Source organism: Phyllostomus hastatus, unplaced genomic scaffold (genome assembly GCF_019186645.2).
Source record: "Phyllostomus hastatus isolate PE091 unplaced genomic scaffold, TTU_PhHast_1.1 phas_contig_1, whole genome shotgun sequence".
Taxonomy (NCBI): domain Eukaryota; kingdom Metazoa; phylum Chordata; class Mammalia; order Chiroptera; family Phyllostomidae; genus Phyllostomus; species Phyllostomus hastatus.
The window spans coordinates 39,438,641-39,464,522 of record NW_025333498.1 but is presented as its reverse complement, the minus strand read 5'-3'; the positions used below and the strand labels follow the sequence as shown (position 1 = coordinate 39,464,522).

Sequence of the window (25,882 nt, the reverse complement as noted above, 5' to 3'; positions counted from 1 at the left end):
AAATATACATTCACTTATGAATTATATAGGCTACTGAAAGAAAAAACACAATTAGCAAATAATCCAGAATTCCTTTCTGCTTTTGAAATGCATTACATCATTTTATTGGCACTGATTCATTTCATAACTACATCTTAAAAATTATATTGGCCAACAATAGTCTACTTTCTCTAAGCACATGCTAAATAGGAGGAATTAACTTTGTGAATCAGAGCTAATGTGTTTACATGGATTTATATATAGTATAAAGGCAACAAAGACTTGAATCAACAAAGAACATTGTTTTTTTGTGGAAGGAGGAGGGTATCATACATGGGACCCACAATTTAAGACCTGAGAACAATAGTCAATGAGTAAGGTGAAGGAACATGTAGACACATTTTCTTTGAAAAGCCCCGAACTCAAAGTATTGCATTTTCTTGCAAGGGCAATTACAAGAGCATATGTTCATTTCAGAATAAAGAACAGAATCCTTACCACTATTTAAATAATTTTTTGTTTGACATGCTTACAGGTGAATTTATGTAAATATAAATATGATATCCTACAACCCCAGTGAATTAATTAGCAGATGTTAATTTAAATATTTGGGGGAAAAACTGAAAATAGCATTGCCTTAGAAACTTCTTAAGAATTTCTAGAAATTATCCATGTGAACGCAAAATCTTAGAATTTTCCCTAAAAACCTTAAAGGTACATTATTTCTAATGAGACTCTTCAGCTTGTGTGGAAAACATAAAGAGGCCAAATTCCTACAATCTGAACACTAAGGCCAAAGAAATTATGTTCTCCAATTGTGTTTACCACTGAATATACACACCCTTCTCCATCAGCATGCTTAGGTAACTCTACCATGACAGCCATTTGAGTTTAAACATTTATACTGTAGTAAGATCTTAAAATACTTGGATATATTTTAGGGAAGAAAGTGTTTGTTTTGCTTTAAAAAGACAGCTTACAATTTTTTCATATATAACATCATATAATACAGAGGAAAAGTTTATCCTTTTCCAGTTCCAAACCAGGAGAATGCTAAAAAAGCTTAATTTACTCCTTGTATGTTAAAATAACTATTCATCATGGTGACTTTAAGGCAATAAAATATTCAAAGTATCTTCATAAAAGTTATAGATTCACTTCTTTATTTCCAGTAAGATCATCAAACATAACTCCCTCATTTTCACATATGTAAAAAATTGAGAAGCAAGTTTATGCCAACTACTGCAGGCAGATCCAGGTTAAGAATTCAGGTGCCACATATCCATCCTTTCGGCCCATCTTTTTTCCTCCACAAAGTTAAAAAGCAGTCTAGAAATAACTTTTGAACAGTTATGAACAGATAGGTTCAAACACACTGTTTTCTATACTGATGTCATTCTTTATTCACCTTTTCTTACATAAACACTATTCTCTGTTGTGAGAAGGAATGGCTATTCCTTAACCATTAAGGGAAGAAAAATGACAAAATCCACTCTCAATGAAACAAATCTCCCCCAAAACAATAAACAAAAGTATGAGTATTGTTAACTGGCTACATGGAAAACTTAGTCCACTGGCCGGAAAAAAAAAAATTCAAATACAGCCTGATCAATTTCCTAGTCCTTAAATATAAGGGAGCTAGCTCGTAATATACTGATTATTCCCCTGAAAAGAAAGGCAGCAGGTAAACAAACTTAGGATCACCAACACAGAATCTGTGGTGCAACTTACTTGTTAATAAATATGGTCTTTTCTAAGTAAACACACAAGAAAGCACATGGGGGAATAGTCTTTTCTCCATTTAGATGAAGACAGACTAAATAACAGTAAGTTAAACTAGACATAGGGTTGGCTCAGAAGCAAAGAGGATTTCTGTTTAAGAAGGCTGAGCACACCAGTTTACCTTGATTGCTTTCACAATATCAACGATTACAGAAGAAGCAACAATAATAAGGATAAATCTACGCCAACCATAAAACTAAAAAAACTGAGATGAACAGAATGAAGAATTTCTGAAGGATATAAAGCATATGGGCTAAAAATCAACTAGAATGCAAGGATTACAACCCAATATTTACAAAAGACTTCTATGAAAAATAAGTATTCTCAGCAGAACTCCAGAATAACCATGAAAACTAAAGTAGTGGAACGGTCATTAAAAAAGTGAATGAGGAAAATGAATGGTACAAGAGTTTACCAATCTCTAATTCTGAATACTCGGCAGCTCCTTTTATCCCACCTGAAGGCCACAATTATAGTTCTCTAACTAAAGTGAGCTGTTTCAGAAGATACCTAGAGCCTGCAGGCAATGAGGTCTGGAATAAGGAGGTGGTGCCCCAGATAGCTTTCTGGCTGTCATAAAAGAGGGGGTATCATAATCAATTATAAGATTTGCCTTACACTCTAGGAAAACTTATATTTCCACTTTATTTTAACTAGCCTCCAAAGTGGCCCTAGATGATTCTCATCTTCTAGTATTCATGTCTTTGAATAATCCTCCATCATCCTACAGAGCTAACCAACATGGTACTGTGGAAATTATGGCATTTAACTTCTGAGAATAGGCCTTGACTTCCTTTGGAGTTTCTGGAGGAAGGTTCTGAAGGAAGCCAACTGTCATATAGTGAGGACAGTCAGAAAACACTGAGGTCATCACAAGAGAACTAGAAAGGGTACTCAAAACTGCACCAAAATAGCTATAGCCCTGAGTAGGTTGGGAATTTATTTTTTAACCAAACATTAAAAACAAAATGTTACAAGGGATTTACACAGTTCCAATATGCAGATAAAAGATGCAGGCCATCTGACTTTATTTTATGCATCTAATATAACTTTTATTAATAAAACTGAAAAAGGACAACAAAAACCTTTACAGTTGAAGCTCTACTACAGGAATATAGTAACCTGAAAAGCTCTACTGTTTAATGTTCCATTGTCCTATTCACTATGACTGATAAGTAGCAAAATTATTAAGTGATACTCTGGTGTTAATACAAAGTAACCTAAGAAAGTAACAAAATAAATCTCTTTAAAATGCAGATCTTTGTTATCAAAACTAAATTTAAAAAAAATGAAGTGAGATACCACTATGGCAACACAAGTAAAATGTTTTGTTTTAGTGATGACAATAGTCATGGTTGGTAAGGTTGTACACAACCTTAACGCACAATAGTGGTACAGATACATTACTACAATTGGCAATATTCTGTTACATGATACTTGTACTACCTGTTAAATGGGATAGTGCTATTTGCAAGTAGACCTGGATTGCTGCAAACTATAGCAACCACTAAAACAAAGTTTTGTTTTGTTTTTAAAGAACTGTAATTATGGACTGAGGGAGGAAAAAAAATGAATAGAACATGACTGATTAAAGCCAGAGAAGGCAGGAGAATAGAAAACAAGAAAAGACCAAAAAGAACAAAGGAAACAAAAGAGAAAACTGCAATAAATGTGGCACATACTAATCTAGTTATGTTAGTCTTTAAATGTCAATGGTCTAAATATATCCATTAATAAACAGAGCCTGTCAGAGTACGTAAAAAGCAAGACTCCAGTATATGTTGTCTATGAGATACCTACTTTAAATATAAAAACACAGATTAAAGTACAGGGATGGAGGGAGTTACACACTAATCAAAAGAAAGCTGAACGAATGATATTTAATTTTAGATAGAACACATTTCAGGGCAAGATGTATTAGGAATGAAGAGGGTATTACATAATGAAAAAGGAGTGTGCTCTCCAATAAGATATAACAATTCTTAATGTGTGAGTGCCTAACAACAGATCAAAATACGAAAGAGAAAAACTGATAGAACTACAAGAAGAAATTGATGAATTCACTTTACACTTGGGAGGCATCAATATCTCTCTAACAGCAATTGAGAGAAAATCAGTTAAGGACATACTTGAATTGGATAGGACCACCAGTCAATAGAATCCAATGGACATTTACAGAATACTGTATCAAAGAAGAGCAAAATACTCATTCTTAGGCTCACATGGCACATTCACCAAGAGAGATCACAGTCTGGGCCACAACACATAACTTCAATGGGAAAACACGGAAATTATATAAAGTATGCTCTAACACCAAGATGGAATTAAAGTAGAAATAAACAGAAAAATAGCCCTGGCTGGTATGGTTCAGTTAGTTAGTGCAGCATTCCTTATACCAAAAGGTCACAGATTTGATTCCTGGTCTGGGCACATGTCCAAGTTGATGGCTTTGCCCTCTTGTCAGGGCTGGTGAGAGAGGCAACCAACTAATGTTTCTCTCTCAGATGGATGTTTCTCCCACTATCTCTCTCCTTCCCCTCCCCTCGCTCTAAAATCAGTAAGTATGTCCTTGGGTGAGGAAAAAAAAAAAAAAAAGAGAGAGAGAAAAAAAGCTAGAAAATTCGACACTGCACAGGTCAAACAACACCCTTCTAAGTAACACATAGATCAAAGAAGAAAAATCAAGAAAAAGAATTGTAAATAAAATAAAAATGAATATAGAATTTACCAAATGTATGAAATACAACAAAAGCAGTCTTTAAAAGAAAATTTATATGCATTAAATGTACATATTAGAACAGAAAAAAGACATAAAATTAAAAGTCTAAGTTCCTACCTTAGGTAACTAGAAAAAAAAACAAATTAAACCCAAAGTAAGAAAAAAAATTAGAGATCAATGAAACTGAAAACAATAAATCAATAATAAAAATCAATCATGAAAAACTGGTTCAGCCTAAATTTAAAATTGATAAACCTCAGGCCACGCTAACTAAGAACAAAACATTAAAATAGAGAAGGCATAATTAACTAATACCAGAAATAATTAATATCAGAAATGAAAGCAGGACTATTGCTACTGCTCCCATGGACATTAAAACAATAATGAAGGAAAATAATGAACTCTATGCCCATAAATTTGATATGTAGATGATATAGAGCAATTCTCTGAAAGATACACTCTAATAAAACTTCTTCAAGAAGAAATAATTCGAATAGGTTTCTATTCATCCAGAAAATAAAAACTAAAGGAATACATTCTAAGTCATTCTGAGACTACATTACCCTTACAAAAACCAGGCCAAACATTACAAGAAAAGTATGTATCAATATTTCCAATGAATGAAAACCAAAAATTCTCAACAATATTAGCAAACTGAATTGCACAATATATAAGAATTATACACAAAGAGCAACTGGGATTTATTCCAGGATGTAAGGCTCATTCAAGATTTCTAAAGCAACTGAATTAATTTGTAACATCAACAGGATAAAAAAAATGGATCACAGACATATATGTAAAATGCAAAACTGTAAGAGTTCTAAAAAGGAACACAGAAAAAAATGTAGGTGACTTTGGGTTTGGCAGTGAATTTTTAGAGACTGTAACAGGGTGGGGACCCCAGAAGGCATAGGAGAGGGAGCATTTCCGCAAAAAGGGAAGGTGTTTCAGGAAGCCTAAGGGCAGTGCAGGGGTTGAAACTGGAACTGAGGTTTGACAGGCTTGCAGAAAAACTGCCAGGGGTGTCCTGTCCAACCCTTTGGCGTCTCTGGGCAACACTGGAAGAAGAAAGGTTGTCTTGAGCCACACATGAAATACACAAATACTAACGAAAACTGATGAGCAAGAAAAGTTTTTCAGTAAATTTACAATTTTGTGTTGGGTTGCATACCCCTGTAACAAAGTCAGAAAACCTGCCTGTGTAGCCTGAGCAGCTGAGCAGTTCATGACACAGGCCATACAGAACCTTTGCACAGAGTCTGCCCCACAGAGGGTCAGACGATTGTGCCCCTATACGAGGCTGGGAAACTCCTGCTCTTTTGGAAAATGGTGGCCAGAAGGACAAAGACCCTGCATGCAGCTGACAAACATGGTAGACATTAGCTCACACTGGCTGAAAAGTGGGATGACCTGTCACGCATGGGTCTCTTGGCTGAGACTTTAAAAACAGAATGCTGAGGGGAAATGTGCTCTTTCCCCTTCCCTTCTTAGCTGGGTTGGCTGCAGGGGCCTAAGTTAATGGGTCTGGTGGGCACTGGAGAACCCATGGTCTGGGAGCTCCCTGGTGCCCCTCCTGAGGGAAATGCAGCAGCAGCACTAGTGCTGTGAGCCTGCCTAAGATGAGACCTGAGGGCTGCAGGGAAGGAGTAGCATGCCACCGGTAGTACTCCAGCCTGCCTGCACAGAATCCAAAGGACACCTGAGGTGGAAACTGACTGCGAATCTGTCAAGTCACCTAGATGAGCAGGCTACAGCCATCTGCATTTCCCAAAGGATGGTACTTTTTACATGGGAGACAAGGGACTCCAGGCTCATCTTTGAACTGGTCTGTCCTAGCAAAGGGTGGCAGGGTTTTTGTCCTTGGGCATTTTGGGGAGTGGGGTGCTGAGGCAGAGAACTGCCATTATTCCAAAACTGTATAGCCTTTAAACAAACCCTTTTCCTTTTTTTTACCAAACCTCTGACTCCAGAGTTTGCCTGTTGGCGTCAAGCAGTAGAACCTCACTGGCTGTTCTGTAACAATACCACATCATAAGTAAGATCCATGAAAGAAAAAAATTGATAAACTGGGCTTTATTTAAATTAATCAGTTCTATTCTATAAAAGATATTGTTAAGAGAATGAAGACAAACCACAGCCTAGGAAAAAATACTTGGAGAACACATATCTGATAAAAATGACTGGTATCCAAAATATACAGAAAAATTCTTAAAACTCAATGAATAAGGCAATAAGCAACCCAGTAAAAATAGGCAAAAGATCTAAACAGATATCTCACCGAGTGAGAAATATGGATGACAAATAAATATATGAAAAGATTCTCATTAGCATATGTTGCTAGGAAATTGTATATTGAAACAACAATTATGTATCACTCCATACTTACCAGAATGGCTAAATCCAAAACAATGACAACAACAAATGCTGGTGAGGACATGGAATAAGAACTGATTCTTTACCGATTAAATGCAAGATGGGCACCCACTTTGGAAGACAGCTTGGAAGTTACTTACAAACCTATACACATTCTTATTACACAACATAACAATTACGCACCTTGTCATTTACCTAAATGAGTTCGATACTTACATATATGCAAAGAGCTCCACCCAAATAGTTATAACAAATAACAATTTTATTCAGTGTTTCCAAAATTTGGAAACAACCAATACGTTCTTCAATAGGTAAATGGATAAACTGTGGTATACACATAATATCAATTATTCAGTGCTAAAAAGAAAGAACTATCAAACCATGAGAAGACAAGAAACCTTAGATGTATACTGATAAGGAAAAAAAGCCAATCTGAAAAATGGTAAACACTGTATGATTCCAATTGAGTTTGGAAAAGTCAAAACAACAGAAATAGGGAAAAGATCAGTGATTGCCAAGAGTTTAAGGGAACGAAAGAATACAGCATAGGGAACTTGTAGGACAGCTAAACTATTCTGTTATGATAGTGTCATGGCGAATATGTCATTTACACATTTTTAAAAATCCCACAATGTACAGCTCAAAGAGTAAAACTTTCTGCAAAGTATGGACTTTCATTAATAACAATTTATGAATATTGGGTTCATCAACTGTAATAAATGTACCACACTAAGGCAAGATGTCAATAATAAGGGAAACTGGGGTAATAGTAAGGGACCTGGCACAGCCGAGACATATAAAACAAATACCATATTTCTTTACTCTTCAATTTTCATATAAACCTGAAACTTCTCTGAAATGTCTATGAATAAAAAACTAACAATAACAAAAAAAAAAAGGAAGGAAGAATCCAAGCCACAATTTTTGCTTTTCCCTACGGTCAACTCTGGTGATCCTGACATACATGCAAAAATCTAAATCCAAACACTCTACACTTTAAAAATTAATTTGTAGAAAAAACCAGGTGAGAACACAAGCTTATGAAAGATTTGTGAAAATGAAATGTAAGTGCAAATATAGTCAGTTTTAAATCAGTAAGATAGACAACCTATAAAGTGAAGTAAAAATCCCTATAAAATAAAATGTATGGGCAAAAATCTGCTTTAGCTGATTATGATCCTACAGGAATGCTTGCAAAACAATGGATAGTAATTTTAAAGGGAATGTTAGCTACTTCAAAAAAATTTTTAAACTAATTCATCTGTTTCTTTTTGATTTTAAAGAAATCAGATACTCCTAAAACATTTATACATCATGTAAAGAAAATTATTCATATTTTATGTTTTCAACACTGATCATGGCACTATTCAAGAAAATAACTCCCAGAAGTTGGGAGAAAATTTCTCTAATATAAAGCAAATAAACATAGTATTATTTCGTAAGAGTATCTGATATAATGTAAAGATATTAGCTACAAATTATTTATTTTATTATGACAAAACTCTATGATCCAGCTCTTTTAATAAATGGAAAAACAGATTAAAAAGACTAAAATTTAATATATAAAGTTATATACATCAACATCTTAAGAGAGTCATTTCCAGGTGCAAGAAATACACACACACACACACACACACAAATGATTACCATGTTTACCACTTTTACACTGAATGTATATTGTCTTCTTTCGAGACTTTAAAAAGTAATCATCTTGCACATTTAAATAAAATGATGTATAATTTGTCTATATAGCTGGTAGTGCTAATGTAACACTATGATACCCACAAGATAATTGCATCATAGTGGTGCTATAACACATCAAACAAAATACAAACAACTCAGTCTGAAGGCTAAAAAAAATCGTTTTGGTATTTACTTGTTATAATGTAAGTTGACTGACACATACAAACCTAGAAGTGATTATTTTAAGAGAGCAACATAAGTTGACATTCCTGAGTCACCAATATTAAAAATGTAGCCCGGGCTGGTATGGCTCAGTGGACTGAGTGCCGGCCTGTGAACCCAAAGGTCACCAGTTGGATTCCTGGTCCTGGGGCACAAGCCTGGGTTGCAGATCAGGTCCCCAGTAGGGGGCGTGCAAGGGACAGCCGACTGATTGTTTCTCTCTCCTTTCCTTCCTCTTTCTCTGAAAATAAGTATTTTTAAAAATGTATGTTTTTATAAATGGTAGAACAATGAAAGCACATGGGAAAAAGTTAAACTGTATATGTATGTTTCAAAAGAAAAGCTCTCACCATCTTAGAACTTTAATCTTACCAAGACTGCCCCCAACCTTTGGGTCAAAACTTCATACTAATTAATCTCAAATCCCATATCCATTAAGGAAGCAGCAAAAGACTGGAATTTTGTTGTTTTCATTGGAGGTGAGGAAGGAGATTGGGAAAATAACATAAGATCAAGGGGAAAAGAAATTAGGAGCATCTAGCAACTCCCAACACATCCTTGTTTGAACAGAGGCATGGAGGGCATAATTTGGAATGAAAAGTGAGGGAGGGAACTAAAATAAAAAGCTGGGGAACACCTTTCACTTCCAGATTTCACCTACCTCCTAGGTTTATAATTTTAACTCACATTATCTTTCAATTTAAGCATTTAGTAAAATGTACAAAGCTATTCAGTCCCATCAGCCAATTCTGCCCAAAAAGGATAAATACATAATATCATGGTCACTTAATAACCAGTGCTTTAATTTGGGCTAGAATTCATTAAAAAAGCCATTTCCAAAAGACCTGCAGTACTAAAATAATTAAAATTAAATGAAAGCCTTTATTCCACTCCATGAAAAGACAAAAGGTTTTATAAAAGGTAATACAAAAAAACTCTACACTAGGGGATACCAGGTACAGTAGAAGGTGAGGGTATCACAGATGAAAAAAAAACTGAATAGTTAGATTCCTGAGCTCTCTGCTTTCACTTGGCAATCAGGCTTACATCTTGGAGCAGTATATCTACTGATATTTTTGAATTGGACAATTCTGTGTTGTGGGTGGCTGTCCTGTGCATTGTAGAATGTCTAACAGCACCTGCTTCTATCTTTCAGTTTTTAGTTTTTGGTAGCAACCCACTTTCGACAATCAAGTAGGTTTCTAGACACAACCATGTATCACCTGGGGTGTCATATTGTCACATCCTATAACCAGTGACTTAGAGGCAAGAGGTTGAAAAATCCTTTTCACTGGACTCTTATTAACAGAATAGAAAAGGCTTCCAAATACTTAAAGAAAAGCACATAAGGGTTTTTAACTCCAAGTGCCCCAGCGAAATCTTTCTTCAGTGAGAATCATCAATAGCTACCAAGCCCTAGTCAGGTTTACAAAGACCTGAAATAGCTTTCTTCTCCCCCTTATATAAATTTAGACACACAATTAAGGACATCATGATAGCTAAGGAAAAGCTCTAAAATGAAAGAAACCAAAACATACTAACAGAAAAAAGTACTGCAATGAAAACAGAGTAAGCAGAGAAAAGTTTCAAATAAAAACTTCAATGAAATTCATAAACAAAATAACATGATGCTGTGAAAAAAATCAGATAAAAAAGCTATTGTAAATAAAAAATATGAGAGCAGAAATGAAAATCTTAAACATTTTTTTAATCAAGTACATTTCCCAGAAAGTTTAAAGTGTAAGACTAGAAAAACATTAAAAACAGTAGAAAGAGAATAGGTTTAGGAGGTCAATATCTAATTGCACTTGCAGAACAAAAAACAGAGGCAAGGAAACTACACAAAAAGTTATCAGAAACTTTCTTAAAGCTGAAGTACACAAGTTACCAAAATGAAAGATCCCATGGAATGCACAAAATGGGTGCCTACAGACTTATAGGAAGTCATTTCACATCACTATGACACTTCAGAATACTGGGTACAATGAAGATAAGACTCTGTAAGCTTCAAACAGAAAGACTACAGAAGCTTTCCTGAAGAAAGAAAACTGAAATGTAAAGTGCTGAAAATGAAAACAGCTTCATTTTACATCATATACTAAGAATTCCTTCAAATTCCCAAACTACAATCAGGGTAAAGTGCAGTCATTTACAGGAACATGATGCCTCTAAATATCTGCCTTTCAGATAGCTACTGGAATCTGTGACCAAACAAAATGAAGGAGTATATAAGACCAAGAATGACATGGGATACAAAAAACAGAGGATCAGTCATGGGATAGAACTTGCATGGAAGACAACTTTATTAAGCAACTGGTCTAACCCAAAGAGCAGAATGTTCTAGGAGAATTTCTCAAACAGGGTTAAACTGATAAAAATAAGGGATACTTCTGAACCAATGGAGAGGACATGCTGACAACTAGCAGGTAGCTTGAAAATAAGTTAATGAAAAATATTGAGAAACTATACACTGGTGGTTACCTACCAAAAACTAAAGTATCAGTGTAATGATGGGGGAGTGGTTGGGGTAGTTGTGGAGTAAAAGTTAAATAAATCTATACCATCCATAGTGAGAAGTCAATAGATAATGCCTAAAATGAAAAAAAAAAATCAAGAGATAGCAATATGTTATTTAGAAATATGGAAGTAAATAGCAAAAGAATCTGCCCCCCCAATTTTTAAGTGTTTTCCCCTAGAGAGGGGAAATAGCTACCTTGTCCAACATTACACCCTTCCTGGGCCTACGCAAGGTGAGGGGATAAAGGCTCTCCTGTTTTGGTCCACCATAGCACTAACTCTGATGGGCGGTATTCTTGAGAACAAAACTTGTAATAAGCAGATGTGAGTTGTTTTTAATAATAAGCCACATAGAAGTAGTTGATTCTTCAAGCACGTGTTCTTTTACTTTTGAAACTGTTAAAAACAAAAGGAACAAATAAATAGTGTGAGCACATTTTCTAAATTTTAATTAACTTGGCTTTTTATGCTGTAGAAGCCAATTCAATTAATTTTTTTAAAACTGATATATGACTTAAAACACAGAATTCTGGCTAGAAGCAGAAAGATCTTGAAATCAATTTCAAAATTTAAAAACAAAAGGAAGAGGATAAGGATTTTATTTATGGTAAAGGCAGATCAGATTAACCCTCCTGCTAAAATCAACCAAAAGAAAACCTTTCAAAATAAATATCAAAGACATAAGGCAGCTAGAAATTCATACCAAAATCTAGAAGATAAATCAGAGAAATACACCACACAACTATCACTTTTTCCTGAGGCCTTTTACCTATCCAAAAGAAAAAGTGGAGAAACAAAAAGAAAGACTGAGCTACTGGTGGCTTTGCCATGGGGGTAAAAAAGCCAAGGCACTAGACCCACCAAATGTGGGGACTCAAATAAACCATCACCCCATTTAAGCTGAGATTTTTAAGGGAAACATCACCAGTATAGGGAGAACTGGAAGTAAAGAGAAGTCATATGACTTGTATAATAGAATCTTGAGCAAAAATTGATTTGGGACTGTTAACACTCCCTAATCATCTTTCCTAGGAAAACATGCCTTCTTGAGAAAGGTATCATTACTCTAAAACATATACACTCTTCCTATAATTTTCCAAACCTAAAAAACAACACATAAGCACACACACAAAAAACATAAAACAGCAGAAACAAAATTCAGAACCTATAATTAGCATAGGAAATTCAGAAACTGTAGAAATTATCAGCCATAGACAAAAAATTTAACTATGAATGCTATGCTAATAAAATCACAACTGTAATTTTTAGCAAGCAGTTAGAAACTATAGGAATGAATACAGCTGATATATACCTTTGTGTTCTGACCCACAGAATTTTGAATTCCAGTGAACCCAAAAACAGGAAAAAGAATTCCACATGAAAACATAATGAAGAAATCACAGAAAATCTAAAAGAAACATTTTTAAAGCAGATTTGTTTCAAAGTAGCAAGATTTTAGACTGACAGCTGACTTCCAAAATCAATAATGGAAGGCAAACAACATTGGCATAATGTCTTCAAGGTGGTTAAAAACCAACCATAATTCTACAATGTAATACCCCAACCCACTCTTCAAGCATGAAGATGAAACAAAGACACTGTACAGCAAACAAAAAATTAAGAGCATTAGCCATTAGCACATCTACATCTAAATAATGTACTAGGCAGAAGGAAAAGGATCTCCTAAGAAAATTCACATCCCTAAGTAGAAATGAACAACACTGAAAGTGTAAATATACAGGGATATGTAACTCAACAATGAGGGTAGAGACCATGCTGTCCAAATGGTAATACTATACCACCTATACGTGTAATTTACAATTTTATAGTGGCCACATTACAAAAAAAAAAGAGTGAAATTAATTTTAGGATTTATGCAATCATAGAAAGAAGGTGAATTTATACTGTTTTTTTCTTAGTTTTAAAAATCTGGTGTTTGAAATTTACTGAACATGACAATTCAGATGGTGAATTGTCATCATTAGTATTTGATCTTTATTTTTATAAAATTTACTGTTGAAAAAGTATATTTACATATCTAAGTAGTTGTAAACATAGTTAAGGGTTTTCCAACGACTGAATCAAGTATCAATTCTGATATTTAATACAACATAAAACCAAAAATGTAGTTCCTCGACCATTATCCACATTTTAAGTGTTCAACAGACACATGCAGTCAGGGCTACTGTATTAGACAGCACAAGTATAGAAACTTTTTCCTGGAGATAAAATTACTAATAAAAGTCAAATATCAACAATAATAGCATACATTAAGGAACAAAATGGAGATAAAGTTATCCAGGAAGTGAGAAATGCTCCAAGTACACCAGAAGTATTTGTCACACTCCTCAAACCTAATAGAAAAACTATGCAAAAAACTTAAAAGACTATTCAAAGAAAAGACAATCCAAATAACCAATAAATTAAAAAAAAATTAGCCTCCTTAATAACCACAAAACTGCAAATTAAAACAGTAACATATAGCTCCATTCATCAGTTTGGTAAACAAAAAATACTATAGGTGAGATTATAGAAAAAAGATCTATCGTACACTGCTAATGGCAGTATAAATCATCACTTTGGAAAAGTTGGGCATAATCTACTCTACAAAATTGCATGCTAAGTGCATAAATATACATGTTTAAAAACACTCAGTAGCATTATCAATAACTGCTAAAAACTAGACACAATCCAAATGTCCATTAATAGACTAGTTAATTGGGGCCTATTCATAAAACACCATACCACAGTTTGTATAGTATTTTACTATACAAAAAAAATTTTTTAAATGTTATCTAAGGCAGTTTATTTGCTTTACTATATATTTTTTCTGTCAGAAAGTAATGAACATTTGGTTTCACTACACGCAAAATTTTAAGGTACAAGACTCTAGTTTTTACTTGATTTGACAAGAGTACCCCACACAGAGGATACAAAATGTTAGGCAATGTGTATAAATAGGTTCCACTGCTAAAACAAAACGAAGACAGTAAGTAGTATCTTTAATTGATTACCAACGCAAGTAAATAAGAGAAATTGTAGATTCTTGGTCTTAATAGATACCACACATGGATGGCAATCTTTCACAGAACGTTTGCAAAAGACGATGGCTGAAATACTGAAATGATTTCAACGTGTATAAACAGAATGTGAAGAGCTATTTTACTAAAAAAAAGCGTTACCCATCCAAATTCATGAATCTTTTCTTAAATATTTTGAATTGATTCTGATCTTATGAGGGAAACATTATTTCCAACAAAAACAGGTAGTATTTGAGAAACCAAAGGCTCGAAATTAGAGACTAGTAGCCAGAAAGTCTTAAAAGACCCACTTAGAAATCTCTCACCTGTACAGCGAAAGGGAAAACTTTGATATGCCCCTTTTTTGTCAGCAGTAACACAATTATGAGGGACTACAGAAACCCCCACCACTTTCTGACAACAGGCATAGGCGTTGTTGCAGCACCACCACCAAGACAAGGAGGGAAATTCCACCAAGACTTTCCAGCTTGCTCCAGGCTCAAACTCACTTCGGAATTTCAGGGAGGGTAAATTTCCAATACGAGTATTGCGTGTATTCCTAGAAGTTTTCAAAATTCATACAGGGAGCTTGGGTCTCCCTGGATAGGTTCCCTGCTGTGACCTGAAGCAGTCACCAGTCATCTGCAGAGCCTCCAGATCTCGTTTCTCTTTACACCAGGAGCTCTCAGCAACCGAGGGTAGTCGCCACGCCGCTACAAATCTAGTGTCATTAGGTCTCCCTGAGCTCGTCCGGGATTCGTCTAAGGGCTGGCACGGATGTCACAAGACAGAAGAATCCCGCCTGTTTTCTGGCCTGCCCGGCCTAGACAAGCCTGTCCCCCCCTCCCCCGCCCCCCTTTCCCGCGTTACCAGTCTCCAAAGCCTTGCATTCTCCCCTTTTCATTTCGCCTTTCGCCACTGGTGCCCCCGGTAATTGTCCTGACGCCAACCTAACCTATGTTACCTCTCACATTAAAGTCTGCCGTTACGAGGGCAGCCTGCAGATGTAGGGACCGCAGTAAGGTTCCACAAGCTCGCCTCTTGTGTACTCCGACTAGCTTCACCAGGTGCTGCCAAAGGTACACCACTACTCCCGACAAGCCCCGCGCTTGCTTAGCCACTCTCCCACCCCGCCTATTTCCCGCCCCAACACGTGACCTTCTCTTGCCTTCATCCACGCCCACTTCCGTTCCTCCACTTTCTCTTAGGAGGGAGGAGGGGATTGAGGGTGTAAAGAGTAGCGACATCCTCCTACTCCTCGCCCCCGCCTCTCTACCCCCTGCTACAATGTCTTCCGGGTCACGAGCGCCTCGAAGCCTTCTGGGAAATCATCTTTTTCTCCCCTCCCCCTTCCCCTGCTTTCAACCAACCAGCCTCCCGTCAGAGAGGGACATGCGCAGTGAGTACCTCCCGTCTCTTCTACCCGAATCCCCCCTCCCCCCCAAGCAGAGAGACCCCAGCAGCAGCAGCAGCTGATGATGAAGAGAGAGGCAGTGGCAGAGGGGGGGCACCTTTTATTTCTATTTTTAAAGGGACAGGACACTAATTTTACCCCACTTCAACCTTGAATTCAGGGGGGTGGGGGGAAGGCGGCTGAGTTCCTTCCCCCACCCTCCAGCCCCGAGACCTGAGAGGGGGATTGAGCCTGAGAGAGAAGGAGAAGGAGTTTCTTCTTCTTCGAAAACCCTCGTCCACGACTCCTACCCCTTCACCCCTCCAGTAGCCTCCCTCCCGAGCCCCCTCCACCCTCCTCCTCTTAGGCCGTGAGAGGAGAGAAAGAGACCTAAAGCCTCTTAGCAACACAGACCCTTCTTTGCTGCTGCTGCTGCTGTTGCTGCTGCTACTGCTGCTTGGCCCTGGCTGGAGACATCTCACTACACCCAGGAGCAGCCACTTCCCCACTCTCCTCCTCCTTCCCTCCTCCTCCACTCCCCCCCTTTATTACCCTTTGTGTCATCCTCCACAGCTCCAGGGAAGGCACTCCAAAGTGGGGGGCAGGAAAGGTAAGTGTGTCTGTGGGGGCTTTATTGCCTTCCTCTGGCTCTGACTTTAACTCTGGGGCAACAGCAGCACCAAACCATATACGCAGTGTAGCTCCGGGGTGAGGAGGGGGTGGTACTGGAGGGGGGGCGGGTGAAGGAGGGGTTGCAGTGGGGAGGGGTGTGTGAGGTGTGTGCCCATCCTGTCAGAGGTGGAAGGGCACTTTTGTTTTTATTTGCTGTTGTCAAAAGTGGTTTCTCTTCTTTAGCTAACATCTGATTGTGTCTTGCTCCAGTGGGAGAGAATACAAAAACAACCCCCTCCTTCCTCCAATAAGGCGCCAGGGAAAGAGACAGAAAGAGGCACACTTTCTAGATGTCACTTAAAAAATTTCAGTTGAAGAGCTATTTACCAATTTCCCCAAGAAAAGCTCCACTGCATTTGTTTCTGAGTGGGAAAATGTCGGGATTGGGATTGTATTGGAACTGCTTATCCATTTGTAGACCTGAGTGTTTTCCCCTTTTTGGTTCTGTATGTGATTTGGATATGGACTTAAGTGTTGGAACAGACTTGTTTGGTTTTTGCTTTCTGGGTTAAATTTTTCTTTTTTCGTTTTGTCTGACCTGCATAGAAATTTTGAAAATTTTAGTTGATAGAGGCCATACGTTAGGTTTTCACATTACTGCTTTTTCTGTTAAATGTTTGATTGCTATATCACCGTATAAAGTTCAAAGCTTATACTGCTTAAAGTTTAAATACCACTGGTATTGTCTCTACCCACATACATTCCTAATATTTTCCATAAGATAAGAATGTTAGCTATTTCATAATTAATCTGCGTATTTTTCTAATCTTTGTAACTTGCCTGAACAAGTAATCCCCATTGAAAACTTTATGTTGTTCTGGCTTCATGGAAGGCCAAACCTCTCCATCAATAGTTTGCTGGATTGGTACCACTTTCAGTTTTAACTGAATTATTTATTTACTGTTGTAAATTGAGAGGAGTTTTTCATCTCTTGGGGTACTGAACCAAATTGCTCACTATACATGAAGGGGGGCATATTTCTAAAATGTGTTTTCCTGACACAAAAAAATAATGAAGTACTTGGTATATTCATGGTAATTATATATAAATTGAAAGAGGAATCCAGGTTTAGGCTTATAGAGTAATAATCTTGATAAAAATCACTATTCTTTCTTTTTACATGACATGTTCTTAGTGAAATGGCTTTCAAATTCAGTGCTGCATTTTATTTCACAAAAGCTAGAAAGTATATTTCTGAGTAGGCCTTTTATTAGGTCTTACATGAGCGAGTAGTATTTTGTTTCGTACATACATTTCTTTATGCTTTCCTTGAAGATGGATGCAACACATATACATGCACATTCTCTCTCTCTCTCTTTCTGTGTGTGTATCTCTCACACCCTTTTTTGTTACTGTACTGGTATCTCTGATCCCATAATTTATGTCATCAAAAAATATTTTTCTGTAAAGCAGCAATTTTGTGATCAGACTGGCAATATGAAAACAGCAATTTGATCAACTAGAAAGGATTGAAGAAAAATCTAGAAGGATGTTTGACATAAATATGATAAAGACATGATAATACTTTTAATTTTTTATTATCTTGAAAATAAAGCCAAAACATTATAAACTTATATTTTAATGGCAGAAAAGCATTGCATATGTAGAAATTTGTCCTGTAAAATTTTAATTATCAACTCTGCAAAAGCAGACATTTGCACACAGGGAAAAAAAGCTGTGTAGCAGTAAACAATATGATTTTATTTCTCTCCTTTCTGTTACAAATTTGAATAGTTCCTTGCATTTCTCTGAGGTATAAATGGTGCACTTAAGCAGAAATATGTGCCAAGTTCAAGTTTTTCTTCCAATATCAATACTATTTCAGGTCTACCTACATCTTCTTCCCTTAATACCTCAGCAACCTTAAGAGATAGAAAGTAGAACTTAGTGAAGAAATCAATTTTAAGGAAAGCAAATTGTGTGAATAATTGGGGTGGTGGTTGCCCAACTGAGTGAAAATATACACTCTTGAACATGATACCTTTACTTACTTTCTGTTTTCCTTAGAAAACATTTCTTATCCTACCACCCTCAGGGTTCCCTTATGTGGTTTGAAGATTCCAGACTTCCTGTAGGTTGAGTAATTATTTACATTTAGAAAACCTTTCATTTTTATTATGCCTTATTTTTTAAGTATACAGAGATATTTTAGGATTGTAATTTTTAGCAAGGTGATATCTTGGAGGTCACTTTATACAACTCTTCATTTTCCATATTGCTGAAGTTCAAGAGCTTGAGGAACTTGCCCAGGGTTCCAAGGCCTAAATGTGGGTGGAACATGGACCAGAGAACTCAGGTCTCTTGACATTCACTCTGCTACACTGTATCACTGTCCTTTATCAGAAATGAAACTGTCATCACAATTCTGTGTATGGCACGTAAGGATTTTATATGGAGGCACATTCTTGTAAGAATATTAAGGTAAAATAGCTTCAAAGCCATAATTTTGTCCATTTATAATAGAATAATTTGTAAAGAGGTGGATTATTACTATTTTGGGAATTATTTCAGCTTCTCCTAATGCTTATATTTCTCCTTGCATCTCCAATTAATCAGTAAATACTACTCTTACTCTTGTATTAAGGACCCATATATATAAGGAAAATGCATATTGTATTATAATGTTTACTTGTGAGTCTTGCTTTATGAATTACTTTGGACCAAAGATTTTTTTTAAAGATTTTATTTATTTATATTAATAAATAGGGAAGGGAAGAGGAAGGGAAGGAGAAAGAAAGGAAGAGAAACATCAGTATGTGGTTGCCTCTCACACGGCCCACAGTAGGGACCTGGCCCACATCCCACGCATGTGCCCCGACCTGGAATTGAACCAGCAACCTTTTGGTTTGCAGGCTGACTCTCAATCCACTGAGCCACACCAGGGAGGGCACAGACCAAAGAATTTTGTCTTGTTAGCATTTATATCCTAGCATTTATAGCACTTACAGCACAGTGTCTGGTGCACAGTAGGCCTTACTGGTTGTTTGTCATAATTGATATTAGGCATATTTGAATTGGCATATTTGAATTTCTTTATTCCCATTTGTAGAATTCCTTCCCTTTCTTCATTTTTCCTTTCCTCCTTGCTACAATTTCTTCAGTGCCATGAATTTTATTTTTTAATTTTACTGTGGCTTTCACTTTTTCTAATGGCCAAATTAAATCCTGTGAACAATGTTAGTACTCAAAAAAAAGTAAAAATATGATCCTCCTAATTCTGGTACAGGATGCAATTCGACAAGAGTGACTTATTTTAAAGGAGAGAATAAAAAAATTCCATTTAAAAATATACTACCGAATGTTCAGGATACACTTAAATTTCATTTCACTGAGTGACAGGTGCAGTAGGTTGTCAGAATGATTAGGCAGCTTTTACCAGCTCTATAAGGCAACTGTTACTTAGGTGACATGTGTCCCTGACTTTGTTTTTTTGGTCCTTACCCAGACAATTATCAACTTTCCAGTTTTCTATGGATATGAAGATTTACTCCTAGTCATCAGTGGGACCCAATGAAGTCAGCCAGAAAGCCTATGTCCAACTTATGTATCTTTGCAAACTTGTCTGGATTTTGAATGTATATATGCAAAACATATTGTACTTAGCTATTAATCATTAAGCATCGTTTGAATATCTACTGTCTCTGAGGCACTGTACTAGGCACCTGACAAATAAGGATGATTCCTACAATTAATGTGAAGAGATAGCATAATTGTATTCCAGAAGTGTATTCGTCGTATTTTTATTTTGATGTTCCTACTTAAATGAATTTTATATAACTAAACAGATACTGTTAGGTAGAAAAATGCATGTTTAAAAAAAGGATTGCTGTATTTTATTAAAGCAGAAAAATATAAAGTAAAATTTTCCACTTAATACTGTATTCTGGGGATTTCTATTCTGTATATAATTCACTAATTTAGACCATGAAAATAGTCTATGTGACTGTCACTGCTATAGTATTTTATTGTTATATATTTTTCTTCAAAAATGTCCAGAACTGTTAATTTAAGTATCTCTTATTAAATTATTATATCCCCCCAAAACCCAAACTTTCCCAACTTAAACTTTTTTCCTCAAAAGTAACTTTTTTCTTTTTATATCTCATATAACAGGTTATTTTTCATGATTTATTGGATGACATTGTTATCATTTTGAGCACTTAGTTATTTTCTATCATATCATAGTTTAAGCTGACAGAATGATTGAATTATCATGGAGTAATTGTAGTATGCACTATTTAGAAGTTTTGGAACTTTTAATGGGTACTAGATATATTCCTCCAAGGTTTTCATAAGAAATTTCCCAGTTCTAGTGCTAAGTTAGTTGCAATTTTTAATCTTTATTTTGGGATACTGTTTCTGTAACTTTAGTAAAATGAGTTGGAACTTTCTTAGTTGATGGTTGTTTCAAAAACAAAGAATACTGTCTTGTTTCCTGTCATGGCTTTCCTATGTAATTTTAAAGTATTAGAGAGAAAGAGATTTCCTGGATTTTCTTTGTCCTCTTAAGTACACCTTTTAGAATAATACTGATTCACAATTTAAAAGGAGGAGGAGATCCCCTGCTTGTACGGTATCTTGGGAAGGTAAATAGACTTTTGAGAATCTATTCTTACCTCTTTCATATTGGTTTTAATTTTCTATTTTAGTAGTAATCATAGTTATCATTTATTATTAGTGCCTAGCACTGTGATAAATGTATCAATCCCAGTCAGTCATTACAGTGGCCTTGGTGAACTTGGTAACGTTGTCCTTATGTTACAAATGAGGAAACCTACTACTGACAGAACAGCATTCAGCATTTTATTATATAGCAGCAAACTACTCCCTGACACTTCTTTAACATTTAAAAAAATTTTTTTTAATTTTATTTTTAGACAGAGGGGAAGGGGGGGAGAAAGAGAGGGAGAGAAACATCAATGTGTGGTTGCCTCTCTCACGCCTCCCACTGGGCATATGCCCTGACTGGGAATCCAACGGGCCACCCTGTGGTTCTCAGGCCAGCACTCAATCCACAGAGCCACACCAGACAGGCCCCCTGGCATTTTCTGAATCAAAACAGAGTCACAATGAAGAGTTACTGTCAGTCAGTAAGTACTCTGGAAAACATTAGTAAAGTCTCATGGCCCCAGTAGCTTATTGATTAAGGAATGGAAAATTTCTAAAAGTTTTCAAGGACAAAAAAACCAATTCTTTGTAAGGAACATAGATGCAGACCAGTGTGCAACTTGAAATAAAATATGCATAAAGCCAGTCTTCTCTTTGTATGGCAAAATGATACTTAAGCCTTTTACATATTAAACTTCCTTTATCCTGCATGGAGTTACATTTAGCATTTTACTATATGAAATTTGGAGGTTCCAACAATTTGTGATGCAGTGAATATTTACTGTAAAAATTTTTATATACCTCTGTTGGTAGGTGGAAAACCTATAAACAAAGGGGAGTTTACATTGCCTAGTGCTTTGGTGTGTATAAACATTCCTTTTCAGTGCTCTTTCTTGCAATATTTTATAATAGGATTAAGTTCAATGCACTTTTTTCTTTAGTACCACTTAAAGTCTGAAATATTTTTAGTATTAGAATGTACAACTTGTTGGATTCTTAAGATGCCATTATTATTATATGGTTCTTCAAAGCAGCTATTGAATATTTTTTTGACCCAACCAACCAGAGTTGACTTTTACATCCTTTGCCTTTAGGAGAAAAGAATAATTTTTTAAAATTTTATTTTATTATCCCTGGCTGGCGTAGCTCAGTGGATTGAACGCAGGCTGTGAACCAAAGTGTCGCAGGTTCGATTCCCAGTCAGGGTACATGCCTGGGTTGCAGGCCATGACCCCCAGCAACCGCACATTGATGTTTCTCTCTTTCTCCCTCCCTTCCCTCTCTAAAAAAATAAATAAATAAAATCTTTAAGAATTTTTTATTTTATTAATCAAGTAACTTTCATATCCATCCTAAATAAATACACAATCATCCTGTATGTTTATAATGACTCTATTATACTATAAGTGTGATACCAAGGCATTAGGACTGATAGAGTTTGGAAATATTTTTGAACAGTAAAGAACTTTTCTGTGTCACCTACTAGACTTCATAAAAGAAAGTTTATAAGAAATGTAGTTTCTTGCTTTTAAAAACAATCTGAATAGTTGATGAGATAGAATTAGTTTATGGTCCCAAATAATTTCCTTAATCTGAAGGTAATTCAGTTAAAAGTAAAGATTGTAACTCATCAGCATTTTCTTTTTGAGGTATTTCTATATTATGTAAGATTTCAGAAATTAGAATGACTGAGTGTAACTCTTTAAATAAACAAAATGAGAACCAGACTTAACATGCATTAAGGTTTATCTTCTAATATAGCTGGACATAATGGAAAAGAAAATAACTAATGATATCATACCTGGTGAAAAGCATACACTTCATTCAAGAGTTAGTTGTGACTAACTCTGATTTGAGTCCTCATTTTAGCTGACCTATATGACCTTTTCTTAGAGAACTTGTAATTAAATTGTGTCATTGAGTAATTTGTTAGGATGTTTTATTTTAAAGGACTAAAATGAGTTATATAAATTAGTTATCAAGTGTGCAATGGAGAAAAGTCTTTGTTCATCCATGTTTCACTGAGTTCTTTGCCTACCAACCAGGATTCCATCAATGAAAGGAAACATTTCTATATAGCGTTAGTGTTACATACATTCTTGTGCTGCCTTTTCTTTTTTTCTAATTTAATGTCTACATCTCAGAAGTTAAAAGTTTGCCTAAACTGTTTCTTAAGGTTGACCAAGTATAAAATTATGTTTAGATTTAATCTTGTATTCAAAGCTATTGTTTTCTACATACAACTTAAATCCAGAAGTTGACTTAATCTGTTGACCATTAATGAACTTAATCCATACACTATTAACATTATTAGTACCTAAAAATAATAATCTAGGCTGTATATATGTACATTCACTGGTGCTGGGGGAGAGAAGTATTTTGCATTCAATAAAAGAAAGTATTGATTTTTAAATTGCTTCCTTGGGATATGCTGATCTGAATAGCCCCTGCCATGTAAGATAAAAAGGATTTTTATTTAGTTGGAAAGTCAAATGTAAAGTTGATCATTAATTAATATTAAGCAATATCAAAATATTTAGAAAGTTGAATACATGTTCCAGCAATGACAGAAATTTAGAGCCTATTTTTTACCATTGTTCCAAAATCTTTTCCCTTCTTCCACATTCATCACACAGGAGTTTGTGCTGAAGGATTTCTTGGCCATTTTAGAGACTGTAATCTAGTTAAAAGGTTTGTTTATGCTTCCCATCTCTGTTCTGCTGATGGTATTAGAATGCAGGCCAGCGCCAGACATCTAACTGTTTATAACATTCAAACTTCAATTAAAGCTACAGTGTTCAGTTCACTATATCTCAGAAAGTTCAGACTAGCTGCAAATATTGTCAGTAATGATGGCAGTGATTTTGTGCAGCCATAGGCTTTCATATCATGCCACTCTATGAATACATTTTTCCCCATCTAGGAAGTATTGACATTTAATTGTTTCATGGAAGTCTAAAAATTAAGCTTATCTTCTACTAGAAATAGTAAAGCATTTCCTTTAACAATTTCATTTGATAATAAAAACCTAACAGTTTATATTAATGCATATCTTATTTAAATGGTCTCAGATTAGTTTTTGTAAGATTAGTAAATTTTGTAGTAGGTGTTAGTTTGTTATCCAATAATGTGACTTCTATTTCTAGTTTGAAGAACAAAGCAGTATGTCTCATATTAGAAAACAAAACTGTGACATTGCTCCAATGTTCCTCTGTGTATGAGAGGAAACTAGACACATTTAATTTAATCTTTTAAAAACAAGATTTTATTTATTTATTTATTTTTAGAGAGGGGAAAGGAGAGAGAAACATCAATGTGTGGTTGCCTCTTACACACCCCCTACTGGAGACCTGGCCTGCAACCCAGGCATATGCCCTGACTAGGAATCAAACCAGTGACCCTTCGGTTCTCAGTCCAGTGCCCAGTCCCCTGAGCCACACCAGTCAGGGCCATACTTTAATCTTATGTGGCTTTTTTAGTTTGCTGCTCCTACTTTTTGTGGTTTCTATATTGTAAATGTTTCTGTGAAGTTTAAAAAGCTTTTTTCTTTTTAAAACTGTTAAAAATTCTTTAAATACATTTCTTCATCAGCTCTGTTTTTGTACAAGTTACCTCAGTGAGTCAGAATATGAATAGTTTAAATTTTCTAATTAGTAGGCAAATTTGCTATATTATATTGCTTTTTCATTTTATGAAAATTTAGCTTTTCTTAACTTTATACTTTGATTTATTAAATGTATGCATTCTTTATAAACATTTTTAATTGAAATATGGATTTATAGGAGGTTGAAGCATTTTAGGAAAGATCAACAATCATTAAATTGAATATTTGCTAAAACCCTTTTAATTTTAATTAAGAAATATTACAATAGAAAAATTAATACTACTGATTTTCTTGGGCACTTAAATTATCTGTTTACTTTGGAATCTTGTAAGACAGAAAATTAAGACGTACTATCTATAGAATCTGAAGATAGAAATTGACAACAACCATGCAAAATTTGGATTTGTAGGCTAAAAACATGGAAAGACCTCTAAAACAAGCTAAGTTGAAAACAAAATAATATTCATAGTATGGTTGCATTTTTGTAAAAAATACACATATAGATAACATGCATGTAATGTATTTATATTGTATATAACATTTTACGCTGTATACATATTTATTTATAAAATAAAAAAATGTTTGAAATGTATACCTTGTACATGCCTGGGTTGTGGGCCAGGTCCCCAATAGGGGATGACTAAGAGGCAACCACACATTGATGTTTCTCTTCCTTTCTTCCTCCCTTCCCCTGTGCCTATAAATAAATAAAAAATCTTTAAAAAAAGTTTATATACACCTTATATTTGTGTAAATATAGTAAAAAAAGTTCTGGAAAATATGTATCAAATTATGTCATTGGGTTGTAGATAGTATGTATATGACATGCTTGAAGATTGAAGAACTTTTATTATTTTGTATACTTTAGCGTTACTTGGATTCATTTTTAACAAGTTTATATTCATATAGTAATGGTGTAATGGAAAAATATACTTCCATAATAAAGAACGAGGAGTAGAATGACCCAGGGAAATTATAGACCTAGCCCCTAATTGTTACGTGAATATATCTCTCGAATACCCTGAAGAGAATTGAGTATTGGCTAGTAATCATCATAGCTTGATACAGAATCAAGACTGTTAGGCTGATCTAATCTTAACCAACAGAGTGAAAAGCCTACTAGTCAATTGAGGGAGGAACACTGGATATCCTGGTTTTTAAATATTTTGCTTCTTACTGCAAAATACATTTCTCACTATCCTGGGAAAGTGTAGACTAGTGCAGTAGTGTTGTAGAATGTCAATCATGAAGTGGTGGACAGTAAGTCGGTTTCAGTCTGAGAGAAGATATAATATATGGCCTAAGCTGGA

At 35.4% G+C, this 25,882-nt stretch overlaps 2 protein-coding genes across 17 annotated transcripts in view; one reads left to right on the top strand and one right to left on the bottom strand.

The window, feature by feature from the left end:
• Positions 1-16,261, bottom strand: part of ORC4 (origin recognition complex subunit 4) — a 74,445-nt gene extending 58,184 nt beyond the window's left edge. For 4 of the 13 annotated variants that reach the window (XM_045831256.1, XM_045831335.1, XM_045831237.1 and 1 more), the window contains exon 1: positions 15,260-15,418. The gene's annotated coding sequence lies outside the window, so the exon portion shown is untranslated. Of the gene's footprint in view, positions 1-11,471; positions 11,672-14,804; positions 15,114-15,165; positions 15,190-15,259; positions 15,419-15,453; positions 15,537-16,240 lie in introns of those variants that run through there. The other 9 variants (XM_045831265.1, XM_045831281.1, XM_045831308.1 and 6 more) reach the window with 9 other exon arrangements.
• Positions 15,742-25,882, top strand: part of MBD5 (methyl-CpG binding domain protein 5) — a 471,857-nt gene continuing 461,716 nt past the window's right edge. For all 4 annotated transcript variants that reach the window (XM_045831183.1, XM_045831164.1, XM_045831211.1 and 1 more), the window contains exon 1: positions 15,742-16,298. The gene's annotated coding sequence lies outside the window, so the exon portion shown is untranslated. The remainder of the gene's footprint in view (positions 16,299-25,882) is intronic.